The sequence below is a fragment of the Scyliorhinus canicula genome, chromosome 12 (genome assembly GCF_902713615.1).
Source record: "Scyliorhinus canicula chromosome 12, sScyCan1.1, whole genome shotgun sequence".
NCBI lineage: Eukaryota > Metazoa > Chordata > Chondrichthyes > Carcharhiniformes > Scyliorhinidae > Scyliorhinus > Scyliorhinus canicula.
Window position 1 is genome coordinate 129,196,214 of NC_052157.1, and position 23,423 is coordinate 129,219,636.

At 46.1% G+C, this 23,423-nt stretch overlaps 1 long non-coding RNA gene and 3 other non-coding genes across 5 annotated transcripts; all 4 read left to right on the forward strand.

Moving 5' to 3' along the window:
- Positions 1 to 1,377: 1,377 nt before the first annotated feature.
- Positions 1,378 to 9,537, forward strand: LOC119974826. 2 transcript variants are annotated; one of them, XR_005462579.1, is made up of 9 exons: positions 1,378 to 1,497; positions 4,232 to 4,328; positions 4,620 to 4,663; positions 5,740 to 5,809; positions 6,707 to 6,776; positions 7,652 to 7,702; positions 8,153 to 8,199; positions 8,614 to 8,710; positions 9,307 to 9,537. It is a non-coding gene; the product is annotated as an uncharacterized LOC119974826 (long non-coding RNA). The 2 variants fall into 2 exon arrangements; XR_005462580.1 differs by lacking the exon at positions 1,378 to 1,497 and adding an exon at positions 1,500 to 1,572.
- Positions 4,354 to 4,480, forward strand: LOC119975309. Its single transcript, XR_005462726.1, has one exon. It is a non-coding gene; the product is annotated as a small nucleolar RNA SNORA40 (small nucleolar RNA).
- Positions 6,466 to 6,599, forward strand: LOC119975308. Its single transcript, XR_005462725.1, has one exon. It is a non-coding gene; the product is annotated as a small nucleolar RNA SNORA18 (small nucleolar RNA).
- On the forward strand, positions 7,942 to 8,073 carry LOC119975305. Its single transcript, XR_005462722.1, has one exon. It is a non-coding gene; the product is annotated as a small nucleolar RNA SNORA8 (small nucleolar RNA).
- Positions 9,538 to 23,423: the final 13,886 nt, after the last annotated feature.

The following is a 23,423-nucleotide window of genomic DNA, read 5'->3' on the forward strand; positions in this document are numbered from 1 at the left end:
CAAAGTTTAGTAATTTTTTCCTTATAACTTGTCTGTTTTCTTTGTCTTGCATTGATTCATGCTTACCTCTTAAACCTACCCAAAAACAAGTGATAGTTAAATCAGCACTTGACATTTAATTTGTAAAACCGATTATTGCGAATGCCTTGTGTGAAATTTCAATTCACAAATTTTGTACAGGAAGTTTACCAATGAGAGAAATTTCACCCTGCAAATTTGTATTACATTCCATTACAGCAGAACAACTGCTTTTCCACGGTTCAAAAAACAGCAACATGCATCCAGGAAACTACTGTAGCATGAAATAAATCACAGAATTGGAATCCGCAAGCTGAAAAACTCCAAAGAGATGAAAAATTATTATTCTTTTGACATTAGGATGTGTGGTTCGGATCTTGATGGATTATTTTGTCTCTTCAGCGCCATATCTCCCATCACTAAGGTATAAATTCATCACTATTGGATACCGCATGTCTCTGAATACTTCTTAGTTGCCTTGTCTGCAATAAAGCAGATGTTTGGTCTGCCGGTCATCTCGACATAGTCTTTACAGTGCAGGAGGCCATTTGGTCCTTTGAGTCCATACCGGAAAGATCAATCCACCTAGGGCCACACCTCCACTCGATCCCCACAACCCAGTAACCCCACCCCACCTTTTGGATACTAAGGGCAATTTAATATGGCCAATCCATCTAACCTACACATCTTTGGACTGTGGTAGGAACCTGGAGCACCCGGAGGAAACCCACGCAGACACGGGGAGAACGTGCAGACTTCGTACTGACAGTGACCTAAGCTGGGAATCAAACCCAGGACTCTGGAGCTGTGAAGCAACTGTGCTACCGTGCTGCCCCTATAAGTAAAATAGTTACAGGTGCCTGTCTCAGTGCACTTTCAGTTTAATTGTGGCATGTGGGTAGATTTTGTTAGTTTTCCTAGGTTGGTGTATGTGGACTCTGCTGGAAGTGATTGCACATAGGAAGAGGATAAATTTTCAGCGTATAAAGTAATAGTCCCAGATGGCCATAGACTGCTTTCCCCTTTAAGGCGGCCAGAGCTGGCAAGGCAGGGCCCTCCGCGAATTTTGACAGTAACTTCATTGCAGTGTTAATGTAAGCCTACTTGTGACAATAAAGATTATTATTACCACCTGAGCAGATAAGGGAACTGAACCCAGGCTGCTGGCCGAGCTCTACATCATGACCCTGCTATCCAGCCAGCTGAGCTGTGAGGTGAACTGGGCACGACTGCGGCTGCGCGGCAAAGGGGAGCGGCGGGAACATCGCGCAAAGTATTTTGGTCATTTTCAAAAATTAATTATTTTTTTCTTAGAATAAAAAACTGCTGGGCTCAGGCTGGACTTTTATTTTATAAACAGTAAAATACCAGAGTAGGGCGGCGCGATTTGCAGGCGGTTTCTGCGCAGCTCCAGGCGCCTATAAAAGGGCCGCTCCCTGCTCCCCGCGCTCTCTTTCTCTGATGACAACGGAGAGGATGGTAGGTAGGCAGTTGCGGCGGAGCCCCCACACGGCGGCCTATCCAGGCCCACTTTCCAGACCCCAGCGGTACCAAGTGAGACTGCAGTGATTATTAACACCCCCATCTAATCTGGGAAAAAATATTACGACCGGTTATGCGGTTGGTGCCTCCTGGAGGCCTAATTTTCCATGGTGGCAGCTGGTAGGGATGGGTGCTGGGTTTCCATGGTGGCAGCTGGTAGGGATGGGTGCTGGGTTTCCATGGTGGCCGCTCGCTGAGGTGGGGGCTGGGTTTCTATGGTGGCCGCTCGCGGGGTGGTGGTTCCCATGGTGGCCGCTCGCGGGGATGGTTATTGGGTTTCCATGGTGGCCGCTCGCGGGGATGGTTACTGGGTTCCCATGGTGGCCGCTCGCGGGGTTGGTTACTGGGTTCCCATGGTGGCCGCTCGCGGGGATGGTTACTGGGTTCCCATGGTGGCCGCTCGCGGGGATGGTTATTGGGTTTCCATGGTGGCCGCTCGCGGGGATGGTTACTGGGTTCCCATGGTAGCCGCTCGCGGGGTTGGTTACTGGGTTCCCATGGTGGCCGCTCGCGGGGATGGTTACTGGGTTCCCATGGTGGCCGCTCGCCGGGATGGATGGATGGTTACAGGGTTCCCATGGTGGCCGCTCGCGGGGCGGGTGGGATGGGGGGGTTCGGAGAAGAGTTAATTTCCTGCTGCACGGCCCCGCCAGCTGTCCCCGGGGTTTCTGTGTTTCCTACCCCACCACTCCCTAGACATACTCGGCCGGGTCTCTTAGATCGGGGCGCTTCTACGATGGAGCCGCTTCCCCCTCTCCCATGACCCCGGCTACACTAAGACGGGCATTGCTTCCATCTCTGCGCACTGACCATGGCATTGATGACAATGAGGCCCGTGACATATCCACAACCCGCCACCATATCTGCCTTGCAAAGGGCCGTGTTAGATTTACTAGGCATTGGTTTCAACTGAGCCGGGAAGTTAAGGTTTTGGATCCGGGCCAGGCAGTTCGGGACTCGCTCCTTGTAATTCATGCCTGAACTTCAGTCCACCATGTGCCTTGGGGGCCACGTGGGTAGGAACATGGGAATTGGGGGCAGAAGTAGGCAGCTCAGCCCTTCGAGCAGTTGCTTAATTACACCTCCCAGCAAGAGTGGAGCTAGGATAGAATATTGTTTGCCTTGTACAATGCAGGGGTGAGGGTTTCATATTCTTATATACTGGTTTTGAGCTTGTGGGGCTTTTTACAGCCTTCAATCAGATTATTGCAGATCTCTTCTGGTCTTGAATCCACTGTTTCCCTTTGCTCAAGCTTCCTGACCTTGGTGGGCGGCAGCTGGAATTGCTGGAAGGTCGTCATCCCACCCCAGTGTTAAAAGATTGGTGTCCATCCAGAAAGTGTCTTTTGAGCTGTGTGCACCAATCACACAGCAGTGGAACTAAGATAGAATATTGTTTGCCTTGTGGTACAATGCAGGGGTGAGGGTTTCTTAGTCTTGTAGAACTGGTTTTGGAGCTAATGGGGCTTTTTACAGTACTTAATCGTAGTGTTGATGTAAACCTACTCCATAGAAGGGTCATTTATTTCATATTACAGTGCAGAAGGAGGCCATTTGGCCCATCAAGTCTGCACCATCCCCAAGCAAGCCCCCACCCTCCCAATCTTTGAACACTAAGGGCAATTTAGCATGGCCAATTCACCTAACCCGCACATCTTTGGACTGTGGGAGGAAACCGGAGCACCCGAAGGAAACCCACGCAGACACTGGGAGACCATGCAGACTTTGCACAGTGACCCAGGCTGGGAATCGAACCTGGGACCCTGGAGCTATGAAGCAACTGGTAACCACTGCTGTCACATTACTTGTGACAATAAAGATTAGTATTGTTTGAAAAAGGGTGGTTGTCCCTCAATGGGGCTGGGATCAGTTTGAATTTGGGGAGGCCTGCTAGTGTGGGGCTCAGTCGGCACCAAGCTGGTGACTCGGAGGTACAGAATGGCAATGTGAAGTGGTGACAACTGGAATATGGCTTAAAGACTCTGGGTTGGCTGCTTAAAATTCACAAATACCATGTATTCAGAATGGGAGGTGAGTTGGCAGTATTTCGGAAGATGGGAGGGAATGTCATTGAGGGGTCATTTAGTAAAAAGATGATTGTGCTACTGCAGTATTGAATAGGCCTCGGGTGGAGGGACGATTTGTTCATTCCCAATGTTGGGACTTTTGTAGCATCCCATGTCGAGAAACATCAGGTCCTTTTCTCATTGCCTGGCCTGGTTCTGTATTAACAGATGGCTTGTGTTCACACAAACCACTTGGAATGGTGTAACTTTTTGAAGAGAACTGAAATACTGATAGACCTTTTCTTTATGGGGTATGGAAAGGGCAGCATTCATTGCCCTTGGGAAGGTGATGATGAGACATCTTGAGCTGCTGTGATGTACATAAGGAATTTCATAATGTTGACAGTGAAGGGATGGTTGGATGCTGTGTAACTTGGAGGGGCAGCTTTTCAGATGCGTGTCTGCTGCCCACGTTTTGATATGGGTATGGAAGGTGCTGGGCAAATGCATCTTGTAGATGTTGCACACTGCATGAGTGCACCAGTGGTGGAAAAGTGAAAGTTGGTGGATAAATAAGCTATTTTGTTGTGGATAGTGTTCAACTTTATGATTAGTTGTACTTTAGTATTGGATGTTTTGCAAGATATTGGAATTGTGTATTTCAGGTTGCTATACTTGGAATTCAGCAATTCTCAGCAGGACATGGTTAAATGCGAATAGTTCAAGAAACTGAGCTATGGAGATAACCAAGATAAAATGCAGGTGAGAACTTCTGGATTTTATGATCAGCACTTGATCACGGTTTTGTCATTTAACACGGCAGAAACCTGGAATAGAGTGCTAAAAGTAAACTCTTCTTGCAACCCACAACTGGTCACAATCCACCAGTTGTGTTACTAAAAAGAAGGGACAAGTGCTTTACTACTAAGTTACTTGGGTGCTTAAAATAAGTATTGGTATGGTTTGTTGGGAGCTTAACCTCACTCAGCAGCAAAAATAGTTCAAGTTAAATATTTAATAAGACTTGATTTTTTTCTCTGTTTAATAAAACAGGTGGGACCTGAGCAAAGATGCCTTGCAACACAATGGTCTAAAAGGTGTGAATGTTTTCTATCCTGTATCCTAAAGATTATTTTATGTGCATTTTTCAACTGAAACTTGCTGGGAAGCAGGGAACGAGGAAGTGAAATGTGATTGCTGACTACGTTAGGTTTTATGATCGGGTCAGGGGCAGCAATCTTAGCAGTTATGAAATACAGTTTGAGCATCCCTTATCCAAAATCCTTTTTACCCAATGGGTGCTGCATGCAGTATATTCCCAAAAGATCCAATATATGCTTGGCCCCAAGCATTTAATTGATGCTTTAATGAATTGTTTAGCTTTGCTGGTGCCCAGTCTTAATTTTACTTTAGAAAGCTCTGCAAATACCCAGAAAATGTAGATTTATTGTCACTGTATTTTTCTATACAGTCCAGGAAGATCGTTTTCTACATAAAAACTGGACATACAAAAAATGTATAGACATTGGGTGAAGCATATGGAGTGTAGTGCTATTCAGTAGAAAAGATGCATGGGGTCATTCAGAAGTCTGGTAACAGCAGGGAAGAAGCTCGGGAATCTCCGTGCCTGTTCTCAGACTGGTGGAAGAGGTCTTTGATTATTCTGCCTGCTTTCCCAAGGAAGTGGTGGGTGTAAACAGTCGAAGGATGGGAGGTGGGCTTGCATGATGGTCTGGGCTATGTTCATGGACGCTGTAGTTTCTTACGGCCTTTGGCCGAGCAGGTGCCATAACAGGCTCTGATGCATCCAGAGCACAAGTGGAATAAAGAATGAACTTTTCAAGATGTCCAAATTGACTTACAAATTGGCAGTCACTGCTTTCCCTTGACTTTCATGGATTATCTTCTGTATAATTCTTCTGTAGAGTTAATTAATTGCAGACTGCCATTCAAGTTCTGAATTGTTACTCCTCATCAATTTTTTAGCTTTTGTCTGTAGTTAAGTTGTGATGAGTGCCAAAACGTTCAACTGCTCTGATTGACAATGAATGACATGGCCTTCTGAACACCCCACTGACTATCTTTTGAACATTAATACCTGACTGACCCAGACAAAATCGTCATCTACCATGAATGTGGCAAAATTAATCTAAATATTATTTTCTGCCATTAGAAATTCCGACGGAGATGGCTTTTTGCAGGTATTGGAATTGTGGCCATCCCAGGGCAGCTTGACTACGGAGGTGAGTTCGGCTTTCTTTGGTAACTTTTTTTTGTTGAAGTAATTTACAGAATCTGTTTTGGGGTGTAAAATATCCTGTGGCATTGTATGGAGATTGAACCATGCAGGTACTGTACAGGTGGTAGAAACAGTAGACCAACTCAGTCAGGTGAATAAAGGTGTGTGGAAAATGGGGTTTAAGGGATTGCAAAGGCAGTTGGGCAGGGTTTTGGAGGGATGGATTGATGAATGGCTACATGTCTTTTAAGCAGAGGTGATGGGTAGATGACTGGATGTGAGGTGGCTACAGTTTGGATAGAAAGGTAGGGAGCTGATGTGGTCACAGGACTTGTTTATAATTCCAACTGTATGGGCACTCCCCTGTTCCCCTCTTGTTTCCAACTATGGGAAGGAGAGATAGTCAAATTTAGTATGGGTGGTTTGGGATGATTGTGCACCTAATCGTCTGAAAAGTAGATATTTGTTTTGACTATCCGTCACTTGTAAAAACTGAATCACTAGGTTAATTTATTTGGTGTTTGGTGTAGAAAAGATGGAAACGGTAACTAAAATGTATGGTGATGCTATCTGATCCAGTTTGTCTTGTATACATAACATCAGATATACTTTCCTTTAAATTTCTACACTTTTACCAGCAATCTACTTAAAACCTGATGTACTGAGGTCTATCCCAACTGAAACTCAACAATAGATTTATGTTGTTGGAAATGCCTCAAAGAATAAATATGTAGTTTTTGCTTTGCTCACTGGATTATGTGGTTAAACCAGTGGGATTAAACTACAAAACAATTGCTTACTGGGTCTATCCCATGGGTATTTCATAAAGGAAAGTGGAATGGGGTTGGTGGATTTGGAGAACATTGGATTTTCAGTGTATAAGATTTCTCCATATTTTCAGGCCTTTCGGTGCTGTGAAGATGAATTTGGAGCAATATTTGGCCTGGATCGGGTGGATTTCTGACAACTGGGTAAGGAGATTAAAGCTATCCTGACATGTGGATTAGGAGGCCATTCTGCTCATGCCTGCCCTGTCATTTGATACAGTCTTGGTTAGTCTGAACGCATGCTGCCTCAACATTACGTTCTGTCTACCCCATAATATTTGACTTGTCAATCTAGCTCAGCCTTAATATTCACTGATCCTGCCTCCTTTGCTCCTCTTGGGTGAGACATTGCTTTTTGAAAGTATGTCACTTCCATTGGCAGGTTGCTGCTCCAAAAGCCATTGAATGGATGTGTAAAATCCATTCACAGGACAGCTGTACAATTAAATCTGGATAGATTGCAGGACTACTTGCAGTATTAAGCCCGACAGAATTAATTCAACCCATTTTTTGTATCCCATTCTCCTTTCCAGATGGCCACAGCTAATGTGAAGGGTTATTGCTCAAATAATCTTTATTGTCACAAGTAGGCTTATTCTTAACACTGCAGTTACTGTGAAAAGCCCCTAGTCGCTACATTCCGGCACCTGTTCGGGTAAACAGAGGGAGAATTCAGTGTCTGATTCACCTAACAGCACGTCTTTTGGGACTTGTGGGAAGGAACCGGAGCACCCAGAGGAAACCCACGCAGACAGGGGGAGAACGTGCAGACTCCGCACAGATAGTAACCCAAGCCAGGAATCTAACCTGGGACCCTGGTGCTGTGAAGCAACAGTGCTAACCACTGTGCTACCGTAATGGCAGTTCTGTAATGATGATTTCTGTTCAACTGCTATGTGAAAATTAATGAACATAAATTTATTTTCTGAACAGGACTGTATTTGTGATTCGATGTAGCAAAGATTGTTCCACGTTTTGTTGTACATTTTGAATCTAATATGTCTTCTCTTTCCCTAAAGCTGTCAAGAATGCTGAGGAGTAAAACCATTCCTGCTACCTTTTAACATAAGGTATGTAGGTTTGTTCTTGACAGCGCACTGGAAAATGCCGTCTTGGTAGATTTGTGTATACTGAATACTAAATAGTGGTAACATTTGGTTTAGCTTTGTTGGCAAGTGCAGCTAAAGTAATTCCATCAATAGTGCACCGAGTTATAGAACAATGTTTAATATTGAATGCAAATATGTTGCATCATTTCAGAAACGTTAGAACTGATCTTGTGTATATATACTTCTGATGAATTTTCAATTGCACTGCTGTATCTGCATCCAACAGTACTTCCTGATGGATGTTCAACAAGCAGTGCTATACTAATTCAGTTCGCATCGTTGGTTAGCTTGCTGATCATGCTTGTTGGCCTGGAATTTTTGCTGATACATATGCAGCACTACGTTAAACTGTCATGATGTAACATGTTTCCAGTAGAGCCAGTGACTCAATTGTTATCTTTTTACTTATAGGTGCATCAGCTTGTGGCTGCAGGGATCACTGCACTGAATCTGAACAGGTATGTTAGTTCAAGGAGAAGCTACAGCCTATGAACAATGTTTTATTAATAGCAGTTTAGTTAACCTGTTGAATGCCTAAAAAGTTACCTTGTGGCATTTGAGTTCAGTACTGAAGCTAAATTGGCAAATGCTATTAATATAATGTTTGACATAGCTGGTCACATACCAAGGCTACCAGGATTCCAGTATCTGGTCTGCTGTGGAAATGACCATAAAGTAAAAGACCATCCCAGCTGGTTGTAGTTGCTGTCAGTAACGCAATTGGCTGGGAACATCCCCTACTTGTAGAGTTATGCTCGTCGGTCAGGCATCCCCATGTGGAGCTGTTCACCAATACCAATCGGATTTTACTTTTGAAGCAGTACACGTCACGTTTACTAATTTGTGCACCATTTCACTTTGGTTCTCTTTAGGTTAAAGAGTTGACAACCTGTACAAGACTGTTGGGTGAAGTGTCCTCAAATTAGCATGTGTTCAAATGTCTGGAAATATCACTGCTAATGGAAGAATGTAAGTTGTGTGTGCAGATTCTATAGTGCTTGCTTAAAAAGGCAGTCCTGGTCATTTCAAAGAGGGGTTTTTTGGCAAACATCCAACAACTCTTTAACGCAATGACCAAAGAGTATAATCCTGTGTTTAGTTACTGTAGACCTATGTTTTGCAGTCTATGCTCATAGGATACATTTTGTAAAACTTCTTAAACAGTGGGGCTTGAATAGTCTGGCCTGCTTCCTGTAAAATTGAGTTTTCTGATTGCTGATGTGGGAGCCACACTGTTCTTAGTCAGTTGTTTGGATTGCTCCACATGGACACATGCTAAATTAGTCATTTTTCAAAACATCCTCTGGTGCTGATTAGGATGGGGAATAAATGCTGGCCTTAAAGGATGTGAGCATCACAGTGATTATACAAACCTATGCCATGAAAGTTTCTGAAAAGGTTATGCTGCAATGAAATGGATTTTGTTATAAATATACGTGCCGTAGGTGGGACCTGACTTAGGCATGTAAATGCAAAAAGCGCAATTTGATGTCATATCGTCTTGAATGTTGATTTCTTGCTCTTGTCTGGAAACTTGTATCTTACTATATTTATTCTGATTTTAGGAATGTTATAACAATGGACAGCTGGACTGAAGATACCAAATCAAAGTATTGCTTTCCTTTTCTACAGTATTTTGCATGTAGTAAAGTACATGTGCAAATTCAATTTGTTTTTGTATTGCTACATTTGGATCACTCAAAGAATCTCATCTCTAGTTCAGTAAATATTGTATAAATTTACACTAGCATTCATTGCATTTCAGTACTGCATAATAAAGGAATTAATCAAGATTACATTTCCTGCTGCCTCTTGATTGTATGCATCTAACATTGTAAAATATTCTCATATTTGCCACAACTGCAAGGCGATAATGCATATTCAGAGTAGGTTTCAATTAGTCCTTTTGGAGAATCAGAAATTCCCTTTGGTACCTTCGCAAAAGGATCAAAAAATCTCCAGACTGTTTTGGATGTCAGGTGCTGTCAAACCAGGGTGGATAAGTGAATGGGACTTGATGTGAGCAAGGATGAGGATGGTTTATTGTAGGTGGCTGAGAAGGAGCCAGAAATGTGCTTGGATCAATGGGGACAATTACAAAATGTAGACTGTTTGGGTGGGGTGGAAGGGAGAGGAGCACTTGCTGCCTCTCAGAGCTCAATTCCAACCTTGAGTGGTTGCAGTTTTACACCATGTCTGCCTGAGCTTCCTCCCCCAAGTCCACAGATGTGCTGGTAAGGTGGGGATACTCGGTAGGAATATGGGGTGGGATTCTTGGTCGGAGAATTATTGGGGCGGCGTGTGAAACCTGACCTGCTCCAATGGTGGGATTCATGTGGTCGCACCAGGCAGAACCTTGGCGTTCTGGCTGGGGGCCCTCCACAGTGGCCAGGTCCATGATTGGGGGCAACCAATCGGTGGGTGCACTCTGAGCCTCCAGTTTCTTGGCACTGGGCCCCTGTAGGGCTCTGCATGTTCTCCGGGGGCCAGTGCAGAGAGGGTTGGCTTTAGGTGCCGGAGCAGCACCCAGCACTCTGGCACTGTGCTAACACCCCAAGGAAGGAGAGAATGGGCCTGGAGTCTTGTTGATATTGGCTTGTGCAGGTTTTGATATCAGGGTTAACACTTGGCTGGGATTTTGGAGAATCCTAGCCATGGCTCTACATTGTAAATAATACCTTGGGTGGGATTCTGCTGGACTTGCAATTGGCTGTAGAATAGATTCCGATGCCAACATCACAATTATCCGTCACTCAAACGGTCAATGTTTTTCACTCTGCACATACAGTAAACAGTTTGCATATCATTAGTGGGTCTGTCCCAGTATTCTCCAGGGCCTCCACGATTCTGCCTCTGCAGAGTTCCTGGTGACATGGTTCAGTTTCAGAATCGTGAAACTACTGTGGCTGCTGAGGGTATGGAAAGCATCCAACATTGCCATAGTTTGCTGACAGTTGTGCTGCTGGCCAGGGGCCTCTGTCAGGGCTGGGGGGGGTAGTGGGGGTTGCCACGCAAAGTGGACAGGCACGGAATACCATTGCTGCAGCGGGAAAGGTAGCCATGCAGCTGTGTACACAGCTAACAACCCACTTTGAGCCTGGTGCCATGGGTTGCATAGACGACATGTCAGCTGTATGGGTATGTTCCAGTACCAGTGCAATCTTTTTGGATGGGGGGGCGGGGGGGAAGTGTAATGTGTATCTGTGGCTGCACCTTGTCATCCTCCAGTGTGTCGATCAAGGACTCGGCAAATCCTGCCAAGTTTTTCATAATGATTTGTGTTCCACACAGCATTGATGCAAGCCCCTTAATAGTAACAAAATCGGTGCAGGTGTCCATGTTTCTGTTGTGAAAATCCACCGATTATGCGTTGGAGTCAAAACAGAATCCTGCCCCGTTCCTTCATGTGGGCCAGTGAGCAGTGTTATAGGTAAATTGAAATTGCTGTCAGACCAGGTAGTGGTTTTGGATGACATAAATAATTCTTCTCCAGTAGGGGAAAGATGTAAGCAACAGTAGTTTTAGAATATCGTAGACTCAGCAGGCAGAATTTGAGAGCACTTCCTGACACTTAGTTTGTAGGCTGTTGAAATGGTGTCCCAGCTGCAGAAATTAACACTGCCCTCTGGGACTGAAACTCCAAGTCAGGTCAATGGCTGCAGATCTGGAAGGTTGAAAAGGTTTGCTGTTGGCAAAAGTACAATGAAATCCCAAATGACATCTTATAAATTGAAGGTAAACTTTCCACGAGAGCTGCTGAATTTTTCCAAGATCTGCTGTGAACCTTATTGGAACTGGAGGGCTTCAGACATTTGCATTTGGGAAAATATTGATCATTTGGAGAGGGGAGAGGGGGGGGCTGGAGATGGACTAGTTACAAGGATAATTCTATGCCCCAGCAACCTGTGATTGATGGAGATTAGCTTGAAATGTGGCTAGGATTTGCTCTGTTATGCTCATTTCTCATCTTCGCATTGCTGGTAATATGAGCAAAGTGCAGTTCCCTGCGATTCAGGATTGTTAACCTCCAATCTGGGGAGGGTGAGTGAAGCTGGGTCTGGGTGTTAATTCTGGTGCCTGGCCCTACTTTGGGATTGGACTTCACACTGCAGATGAGGCAGATTGTAGAAATTGACCTCCGATCAATATATGCTCTTTGATTCATGACACTGTTGGCAGCATGTTGCTGCCAATAGCTTTTCTCTTGAATGAAAACATCAAGATCATTCCTGACAGGTGGGCATCTATCCAGAATGCTCTGCATTGTTCTGTCAATTATGTGAGCAGATGTTCTTGCTTGGCACAGTAGTCAATGACAGATTGCTCATTAAATCAGTATTCAATTTGGTCGTGAGGGCATAAACTAATAAATCAGTTGTCTTGTTTGAAGCTTATAAAAATGTAACTTTTTTTGTTTTGATTAACTAGTTAAATTCCAAATGCCTTACCACAATTTACTCACCAATCCTGCGAAGAAAAAATGGGCACCCCTGTTACCGAGACAGTTTTGCCAGACGTGCTAGTAGACGGGCGGGGTCTGATAAAAGTGATCAGATGGCCATTTTGCAGTGAATGGGCGGATGGTTAATCAGTTGCCTTGCCATATCCTTTTAACTTTGCCCCTTTGGACTTTAGCATGTCATTCCTGGGGAGCATAGAGTAATCATTTTATTGGGAACTAAAGCATCAAAGCTGGAGATGAAGGTAGGGTTGAGCAAATCGGGAGCTGCCGAAATAAGTAGCATAACGGGCTGGCTGACTCAGTACAGCAGTTGCCCAATTGCCTCAATCAGTGACTGAGCTTGCATCAGGATACATGAATAACAGGAATAGATGGTCCCTTTGCCTGTTCCACCATTCCGAGAAATGGCTGATTCCTTAACTAACCCTTTATACCCACTTCTGCATAACCTTTCAATATCCTTGGATAATAAATCAACCTGAGATTTAAATTATTAGCCTATAATTGCCATTGGAGAAATAATTCTAGATTTCTACCATCCTTTAGTGTGTAGTACCATTTACTCATTTCACTCGTGCAAGGTCTGACTTTAAATTTTAGACTCTGCCGAGCAGATATAGTTTCCATATATCCAGCCTGTGCCCTTTAACATCTTGATTTTTGCTCAAATAATCACGTGACCTTCTAAGTTAGAGGGAATACAAACCTATTTTGTGTCATCTATTTTGCTGTTCTCCCTCTAAGGTCATATTCTTAGTGTGGTGCCCAGAGCTGCGGGCAGTACCCCAAGCATGGTCTAACCAGGGTTTTGAAGCCCTCCTATTCTAGTCCTCTCAGTGTAAAGGCCAGCATTCCCCTTGTCCTTTTGATTATTTTCTGTACCTGTTTGTGGCATTTTAGTGATGTTTTTAAACCTAGAATCGCCCAACCCTCCACACCAACATCTACCCTACCCCCCTCCCCCAACCAAGTCTCTTTGGAGTTCCATTGCTTCTAGCTTTTCATCATTTTGGAAGTACCTTGTGACATTCATTGACTGAAGGGACAGCACGGTGGTGCAGTGGTTAACACTGCTGCCTACGGTGCTGAGGACCCGAGTTCGATCCCGGCCCCGGGTCACTGTCTGTGTGGAGTTTGCACATTCTCCCCATGTCTGCGTGGGTTTCAGCCCCACTACCCAAAGATGTGCAGGTGAGGTGAATTGGCCATGTTAGATTGCCCCTGAATTGGAAAAGAATAATTGGGTACTCCAAATAAATTTTTATTTAAAGCCAGACTGAAGAAGACTAAGCGACAGGTGATGGCTTGTATAAAACGTTACAGATAGATAACAGATTTTGAGTGAATTTATTTACAAATGAGACTCCACGGCCCATTTTGAAATTCAATGAAGGCCGAGCAAGCAAATAAATATGAATGCAACTTCATTACTATGGTTTCAGGTACTGGCTTTAGCTTGGGTACCTGGAATAGTGAGTGGGACTGATCATATCTGGCATACCAGAGAAATAGTTAAACCACTAGGGGGCAGCAATACACTGAATCCCACAATGCTGTAAGATTATTAAGTATCTTGAAATAATGGGAGTACACTTCGTAATTAGTGTTTATATATATGTTTTTAGAAATATTTTTATTAAACTTTTTAACATTTTATACAAAACTATAAAACACAAACAATACCTTTAACCAAGCAACCGGCACCATAAGAATCCCCTCCACAACTTTCTAACCCGTGAAAATATAAAAAAGAAAGGAAGGCCCCTAGCTCATCCCTCCTCCCCACAAAAGCTAACAGTGACCAATTCTCTGAAATATAATATAAATGGCTGCCATCTCTGGTAGAACCTTTCAATCAACCCCTTCATGGCGTATTTGACCATCTTGAGGTGCAAAAACTCCAAATCCCTGAGGTACTTGGTGGCGTTGCCAACCTCCAGCCCAGCAGGATATGCCACCAAGAAGGCAAGGACATCTGCCCCCTCACCCGTCTGAAGCTCCGGCACATCCGAAACCCCAAAAATAGACACTAGGGGGCAGGGCTCCAGCTTACTATTTAGGATTGCCGACATGGTGTTGAAAAAGGACCTCCAGAAACGCACCAACTTAAAACTGAATCAAGACATGTGTGTGGTATGTGGGCTGGGCTCCCTCGAGCAAACCTCGCATCTATCCTCATCCCTCTCTTTGCCGGCACCAACGGAAGTGGTGCTGTTACCAAAGCTCCCAAACTCATCCCTCTACATGGCCCTGACTCTATCTGGAACCAGAGAGCCTCCAGGCCCCCGCACGACCCTGGCATCTCCGCATTGGCCGCCCAATAATAGTACAAAAAATTTGGTGATGCTAGATTGCCTGACTGTCTCCCGCTGAAGCACCCCCCCCTGCGAATCCTCGGGGCCTTACACACCCAAATAAAACCGTTCCACCCTTCGGAAATACGACGTGGGCAGGAACACTGGGAGACAGTGAAATAGAAATCTCAGCAAGGTGTTCCATCTTAATTGGTTCATGCGCCTCAACCTGTTCTCCAGATCTTCAACTTTGGCCTTCAGGCCCTTAGTCCTGTCGGCCATGAGCAGTATCTCAGCTCCAATGATGCAAGCTGATCCTTGTGTCTCTATGAGGCCTCTCTCCTTGCTCCTTCACAGCTGTGACAGTCTTTTAAAAAATATTTTTATTGAAGCATTTGCAAAAAAATTTATAATAATAACAAACAAAACAATAATGACATAAACATCAACATGGTAAGCTAGACAATTCCCACCCAACCCCTTCTGTACATCACTTAACCATATTGCACCTACCCGCCCCCCCCTTCAGAATGCTACTTCTGCTGACTTTTTAATTTTCCCCGAGGAAGTCGACGAACGGCTGCCACCTCCGGAAGAACCTCAGCATTGACCCCCTCAAGGCAAACTTTATTTTCGCCAGCTTGAGAAAACCAGCCATGTCACTGACCCAAGTCTCCACACTCGGGGGCTTCGAGTCCCTCCACATGAACAGGATCCGTCTCCGGGCTACCAGGGAGGCAAAGGCCAGAACGTCAGCCTCTTTCACTCCCTGAACTCCCGGGTCTTCTGACTCTCCAAAGATCGCTATCTCTAGACTCGGCACCACCTGCGTTCCTAACACCTTGGACATTGCCTTGGTAAACCCCTGCCAGAATCCACCAAGCTTCGGGCATGCCCAAAACATATGGACATGGTTTGCTGGGCTTCCCGCACACCTCGCACATCTATCTTCTACCCCGAAAAACTTGCTCATCCTTGCCGCCGTAATGTGTGCCCGATGTACCACCTTAAACTGTATTAGACTGAGCCTGGCACATGATGAGGAGGGATTAAACCTGCTTAGGGCGTCCGCCCACAGACCTGCCTCTAACTCCCCACCTAGCTCCTCCTCCCACTTGCCCTTCAGTTCCTCCACCGGGGTCTCCTCCGCCTTCAACAACTCCTGATAGATAGCCGATACTTTCCCCTCCCCCACCCAGGTACTGGACACTACTCTGTCCTGTATCCCAGGTGGCGGGATCAACGAGCTCTGCCAGTCTTGCCCAGCTGCTCCCATTTCGGGCCAACGCCTCCTCGTGGTGGCTTTAGTCGACTCTTTAATCTCTGTCCCTTGTCGCCCAAATTGGCCATCCATCTGCCTGCCAAACCTCTCCAATTCCTAGGCCATCATCCCAGCCAGCGTTTCTAACGTGACGTGTGAAGTGTTGGGCAGTGTACACTTGCGAAGCTAACATATGCCACCAACACTGAAGAAGGTTCAACTCTATTTTATTAACTACTTATAAAATAATAGACATACGAGAACTGTGGGTTTAAATGATGTTAGTTTAACTAGAGACCTGTGCCTGTCCGAACCAGTTGAATCTCTCAGCACGTGGTGTGTGTCTGTACTAAACTTGATGAGCAGTTGTGCTTCTGAGAGGCAGCATCCAGAATGAGCGGGAAGTGTGATGCCCTCTGCCTTTATAGTGTGTGTATTCCAACTGGTGATTAGCTGTGGTGTTTGTGCATGTTGATTGGTCCTAGTGTATGTCCATCAGTATGTGTCTGCACCATGATGTACAGGTGTATATTATGACAATGGGTGCGGCCGCCTCTGCCATCTTTTCTCCTCCAAAGGTTCCTTTGTCGGGCTGCTAGCCGGGCCTTTCTTCCCCGTGGCCTTTTTCGACAAGGCTTCTGACATTCCTCAGTAGCCTTTCCGTTCTCCACACCAATCTACTGGATTAAAATCTCCCGAAAAAATCTGTGCAAAAAGGATCAAAATGCTGGGACCTTGGCATGAGCTTTCGTGAGGCCTGCTTTCACATACTATGTATTCAACTTCTAACTTAAGTCTTGCATTGCCCTTTACAACTAAAATTGACCTGCGTAGTTTTCTAAATAAAAAGTATGTGAGAATGATAGAGGGTTCTTCTGTTTAATGAACTCCATTCTTTGCCTGAGGGATCTTAAGTGCAAATCAGGGTTTGGAAGGACTAGAAAGATCAGAATAAATGCTGGATAAACGCAGCAGGTCTGACAGCATCTGTGGAGAGGAAAATACAGTTAACTTTAGGATGTGTGTCCATGGAGGCCATTTATTTTTTAAATTTAGAGTACCCAATTAATGTTTTCCAATTAAGGGGCAATTTAGCGTGGCCAATCCACCTAACCTGCACATCCTTAGATTGTGGGGGCGAAACCCACGCAAACACGGGGAGAATGTGCAAACGCCACACGGACAGTGACCCAGAGCTGGGATCGAACCTGGGACCTCGGCGCCGTGAGGCAGCAAGGCTAACCCACTGCGCCACCGTGCTGCCCTCCAGGAGGCCATATTAAAGCCATTATAATCTTGATGACATTAGCTGCCAAGTTCTCAATAAACTAGCACAAGGGCAGCATGGTGGCCTAGTGGTTAGCACAACCGCCTCACGGCGCTGAGGTCCCAGGTTCGATCCCGGCTCTGGGTCACTGTCCGTGTGGAGTTTGCACATTCTCCCCGTGTCTGTGTGGGTTTCGCCCCCACAACCCAAAAATGTGCGGAGTAGGTGCATTGGCCACGTTAAATTGCCCCTTAATAGAAAAAATAATTGGGTAATCTAAATTTATTAAAAAAAAATAAACTAGCACAAACGGGAAGACCCACATGTGTAAGTTGCCACCAACTCCCGTTTTCCCACTCTCGAAAAACCGGTACATGAAGCATTCAGAATTATGTTTGCCTTTCTTAAAGGTAATCCTGACAGTGCTGAAGGCTCATAGTCAGAAACCTTTTTGAATGTCATCTATGCTTGGTTTTCAGGAAATAGTATGCACACCGTTCATTCTAGAAATACATTTCATACAAAATGAGCAACGGTCTGGATTTAAAGATCAGAAAATGGAGGCTGAAATTGTCAATAGGATATTCATTAACAAGGGGCATCACAGCTGATCCCCGTGTGCTCACAGGTATACTCCCCTGCAGGAATTACTGCGTAGTGATCAATAATGAGAAATCTGGCTAACCTTACTTCTGCCTAGCTCAGAGGCCAATTAGATAACTACCTAAACCAACAAACAATGGGGACCCTCCTGGATTTTATGACTCTGCTACATCTAGGCACTTGTCAATTGGTTCTGGAGTGCTATGAAAATCTCCCTTCCATAGTAATCCTGTCAAACATTTCAGTATCAAGGTTCCCTCTACGTTTTCTTTGCTTTGCACAGCTGTTTGTTCCACTACGTGGTACATTCAGTCAGGAGTGCACCCACACAGCATTATTGATATAAAGAAAAAAAAGGCTTGCATTTATACGGCGCCTTTCACAACCTCAGCAAAACACTTTACAATGAAGTACATCTGCGGCGTCATCGCTGTTGGAATGTGTGGGTGATTGTCCCTTTAAGGGCAACATAGCAGAGTAAAGATCACATGGCCTGGATGACCAATCGGGACTCAGTGTGGGGAATCACCCCATGGGGAGGAGTTCTCCTTGGCAGAGGTATTTGTGAATTAGGTGCAATCATGCAGCTCTATAAGGTCACTAAATAAATCCCTGTTTGTCCAGGAATGAAGGACACAATTTAATGGGAAAAAAAGAGTCCCGTATTGGGCGTGTTTAGTGGGGTGTTTCTCGCCGCCTGCAGTGCCGAGGATGACCCCGCTTTCAAACGGGACTCTTTTTTTTTGGCCTTGTTGAGGAACGCCCTGCTGAGACCACATTTACCTTCATTGCCAAGGTGGCAGTGCCAAGTTGACAGTGCCCAGGTGGCAGTGGGAGTATCAGGGTACCACCTTACCCAGAGCCTGACCACCCAGAGGCCTCCGATGGCCTTGGAGACCCCCTTGCAGGTGCCATTATGACTGGACCGCGTTTGTGTGGACCAGTGCTAAACAGCTTCGTGGCAAGGTCTCCCGGGTGCAGGAGGTCTTTCTCGGGCCTTGGGAGAATCCGGCGCAGAGATGTTTAAGTGAGGCTAACTGTTCACTCAAATATGTGAATCTGGAGCAAGCCCAATGAGGGCGAGATCCAGATCGCGACGTCTCAAGAGGTGTTCCGAGCATTGCGATTTTTGTGAGAAGCCCCCCGCGAGATTTAACGGCCTCGTTGCATCACTGAAACGGGCACGACAAGGCCGTTTGATCGAGCCCAAAGTCTCCGAAAGTGCATCATTACACAATGGATGCTAGACAAATGATCATGTTGGTGGCACACGTTGGTATGGTAACTAGAGTGCTTTGACAATACCTGATAATTCGTTCATAGATGGGAGTGTTGTGACAGGGGTTCTCGACAGCTCTGGCTGACTGTCGTTCCCTTCCCTGCCAAGACAAGCCTCCCTGGATTTAATGGGTTAGACGCCAACAAGAAAAAACATGTAAAGAGATAAATTAATGTATGTTTTGTTCTGCCACTTGGCGTTGCTTATGAAACAAGTACAGTAGTTTGTTTTCCTGTCGCCCCATTTGATGAAGAGAAAATATTTAATCTAATCGCGTTGTTTTGGCAGTGAGAAGAAGGTGTGCCCCTCGGATGGATTGTCATTTGGAGACTGGCGTCTCTTCATCCTTTGAAAGGAATATCCCACAGCAATATTGCAGGCCCAGAAATGTACATCATGCTCACAATAGATGGCACCATCTGGAAAGAATTACAGCTCCATGAATCACAACGGCCAACAAAAAACTGACCTGAGAAAGATCAGCTCGGAGAAAAAAAACAGGGTGTGATACCCGATCTGGATTGGTAGCTTGCACCAAAACCATGCACTTATACTGTGGGGGATGGGGCGTAGGGGCTGAAGAAGTGAACAAAACCAATGTTAGTCAATGTGCTGTTCAACGAGCAAACCGTTTTATGCTTCCATATAGTTTTGAACAAGTTACAGTACCAGTGCTGGGGAAAACTCTACTCCTTCCTTGTTTGTGTTGAAATGTCATTGATAACGTTTTTCGAGGTTTGTGTTCAATCCATTCCATTTCACAACTCTGGGTTTGCTACGGGGACTTTGATAGCATCCTGCGAGCCAGGAGATTATTTTTTTAAAAGGAGATGTAATGTGTTTAACGGTTTAAATTCAGTGAGCTTTTTGAAGTTCCGCTTCGTGGGTTGTAATGTTTGAAATTCCAGGCACCTCCTGGAATGCACCTAGATGATAAAGGAGGATCCTCACCTGAGCAGAATAATTGTCCAGTAATTTAGTACGATTGGAGTTGTCTAATTAAGTGATCGGTGATGCCATCTAAGTAGTCTCCTTTAGAATATAAAATATTGAATGGAAATCACTTTCTTCCTCTTCCATTAGTTTTTTTCCTGCTTGCCCTCTTGTTTGTCGGAATGGTTGTTCTGCAGGCCCTTTGCTGCTGTCTGCTACCTCACTCAAGTGACCATGTTTGAGGCTAGAGATTAAAGCTTAGATTTCCGTCCAAATCTGGGTATGGTTGGCAGGGCCAGCATTTTATTGCCTATTTGCTTAGTTGCTCTTCAAAAGGTTATCGCAGAATTGTTACAGCGCTGAAGGAGGCCATTCGACGCATCATGACTACTCCGGCTGTCCAAACGAGCATCATGACTTTGTGCCATTCCCCTACCCTTTGCCCACTCCCCTGTTCAGTTTAAGATTCCTGTTTGTGATTGACATTTGTCGCTTTCAAATTTAACATGGAATTCAGATTGTATTACGATCACTAGTTCCCAATGGACTTTCAGCCAAGTGACGGCTAATTAATCCTGCCTTCCTATACAATACTAGATCTAAGATAGTTTTATCCCTGGATTGCTCTGCAATATATTTCCCCTGCAAACTGTCATAAAAACATTCGACAAGTTTATCCTCTAGAGACTAGACCACCCTTGCCAATTTGATTGGTTTTGTCCATTTGAAGATTAAAGTCCCCCACGACCACGCTCCCCGGTTCCACCCCTGCTCCAAGTTAGTAAATTGTCATTGTTATAAACCCCAATAATTTCTTGATTAATCCTCTGTCCAAATGGTAGAACCATCGTTCGGGGGCCTGCAAACTATGCTCGCCAGCTTTTACAGACTCTTGCTGTTCCTAATTTGCACCCATGTTGAATCTACTTCCTGACCTTCTGAGCAAAGAACTACCCTATTAATGCCCTCCTGTCATCCATTACTATCAAAGCTACCCACTTCCTTTGCCATTCTGTTTCTCTTCTCAAAATATTGTGTGCCCTGGAATAGTTATTTCCCAACCTTGGTCACCATGTGACCATGTCTCTGTAATAGTGACTAAGTGTCACGATGCACGCTGATGTTATTGCTGAGGATATCCCAACGTGGAACACAGGTTTGTGGGGGTCCTATAATTTTATGTTGTTATGGTGCAAGGAGACAAGAGAAACCCCAGTGAGAATAAGTAGCCCAGTCGTTGTGTAACAATTATTAAAAACTATTTATTAAAGTAAAAACAAATACACACAACTTTACTCTCACGCAATTTAAGATGTATGAATTATTAAATATGCAGCTTCGAAAGAACGTACCCTTGTTACAAAATGCATCTACGGTACCTGAACTCTGTAAGGCTTCCCCTGTTTCCCCAAACAACATCCAAATTGAATACCCAGCAAAGGTTACCACACAATGCAGGGATGATATTCAAATCTGGGAACAGTCTTTTCCCGGTCTAGCAAAGATATTTTAAACCGCTGTTATGAAGGTTTTCTGCACTGCCTTGGCTCTGATGCTTAGAAGCTAGTTTGTTGTAAACCTGGCCTTCGGGCTTAGTGACTGGCAATTGGCCTGTCCACTTTCGGAAATTATTAGATGGTAACTATCACTCCTGACCTTTCAGGGTTCTGGGTAATTATACCATTGTTGATCTTTGATTATGCCTTCTGTGTATTCGGTTGACCGTCGCCATCAAACGTCCTTGACTGTACATTAACATTTGTATATCTCCGGGACCTTCCTATTCGTCTATAATCCGCTTGTCCTCCATATGCTATTCATACTTGATTATTATTTAAACTGCTGTTCTAAACCCGTCACTGGAAGGTGTCTACCATTGAGGCCCCTTTGAATACTGTCTATGCTGTCTTAGGACAGGTTCCTAACACTAAGTGCATTCCATTTACCTCCATTTGTGCCATTAGTTAATCGACCTTACTGCAGATACTTTCTGCATCATTTGATATAATCACATCTGTTATCATCATATCCCTGTTATCTCATTTAAATATGCCCCCATACTTGAGAAGATGCTTTTGGATGTAAAACTGCTAGGCATTAGTCTGCGCAGTGATCTGATGGAGCGGATCCCTGGACCATCTCTCATATCAGCCGTCCCAAATGCCACCTTTAATCAGATGGTGATCAGAGAAGAATTAATGCTCAAGTAGTAAAGAGCTGAAGCCACAGCTGAAATCAGATCTATTTTCACCTGACAGCCGCAAACATGTGCTTTCTTCTAGTGGTTAAAGGGGAGAGCAGGCGACAGTGAGAGGGGAGAGCGGACAACAGTTAGAGGAGAGAGCAGACAACGGTGAGAAGGGAGAGCGGGTGACGGTGGGAGGGGGAGCGGGTGACGGTGGGAGGGGAGCGGGCGACTTTGGGAGGGGGCACCAGGGGGCGGGGCAGCGGCCTATGGTGGGGGGGGGGGTGAGGGAGCGTGTGACAGTGGAGGGGGGATGCTGCAATGGAGAGTAGGCCATCGAGCAGGAGGGACAGCAGGGTAAGGGGGAGAACAGAGACCACCAGCATGTTGTGGGGTGGGGGGGGCGCAACCACCAGACGTTACTATCGAGCCACCCACTTAAGTTGCCAGCCCAATAGTGGAATTTGGGACAGTGAGAAGGGAGAGCGGGCTACGGTGAGAAGGGAGAGGATGACGGTGGGAGGGGGAGAGTAGGTGATAGTGCGAGGGGAGAGCAGGGGATGGTGAGAAGGGAAGCGGGCGACGGTGAGAGGGCAGAGCACGTGAAGGTGAGAGGGGAGAACGGTCGACTATGAGATGGGGAGCTGGTGAAGATGAGAGGGGGAGTGGGCGACGATGGGATGGGGAGTGGACGATGGTGGGAGGGGAGCGGGCGACGGAGGGGGTGGAGCGGGCATCGGTGGGAGGGGGAGCAGGCGACGGTGGGGTGAGGGGGCAACGGTGGGATAGGGAATGGGCAACAGTGGGAGGTGGAGCGGACAATGGTGGGAGGGGGAGCGGACAAAGGCGGTGGGGGAGCAAGCGACGGTTGGAGGGGGAGTGGCCGACGGGGAGGGGGTGACGGTGGGAGGGGGAGGGGGCGACGGTGGGAGCGGGTGTGGGCAACGGTGGGAGGGGGAGTGGGCGACGGTGTGAGGGGGAGGGGGCGACGGCGGGAGGGGGAGCAGGCGATGGTGGGAGCGGGTGTGGGCGACGGTGGGAGGGGGAGCAGGCGACGGTGGGAGGGGGAGCGGGCGATGGTGGGAGGGGGAGCGAGCGACAGTGGAAGGGGGAGCGGGCACCGGGGGGGGCAGCAGGCTACGGTAGAGGGGGAGTGCACGATGGTTGGAGGGGGAGCAGATGTCAGTGGGAGGGGGAGCGGGTGATGGTGGGCGGAGGAGGGGGCGATGGTGGGAGCGGGTGTGGGCGACGGTGGGAGGGGGAGTGGGGGAGGGGGAGGGGGCGACGGTGGGAGGGGGAAGCGGGCGACGGTGGGAGCGGGTGTGGGCAACAGTGGGAGGGGGAGCGGGCGATGGTGGGAGGGGGAGCGGGCGACGGTGGGAGGGGAAGCGAACGACA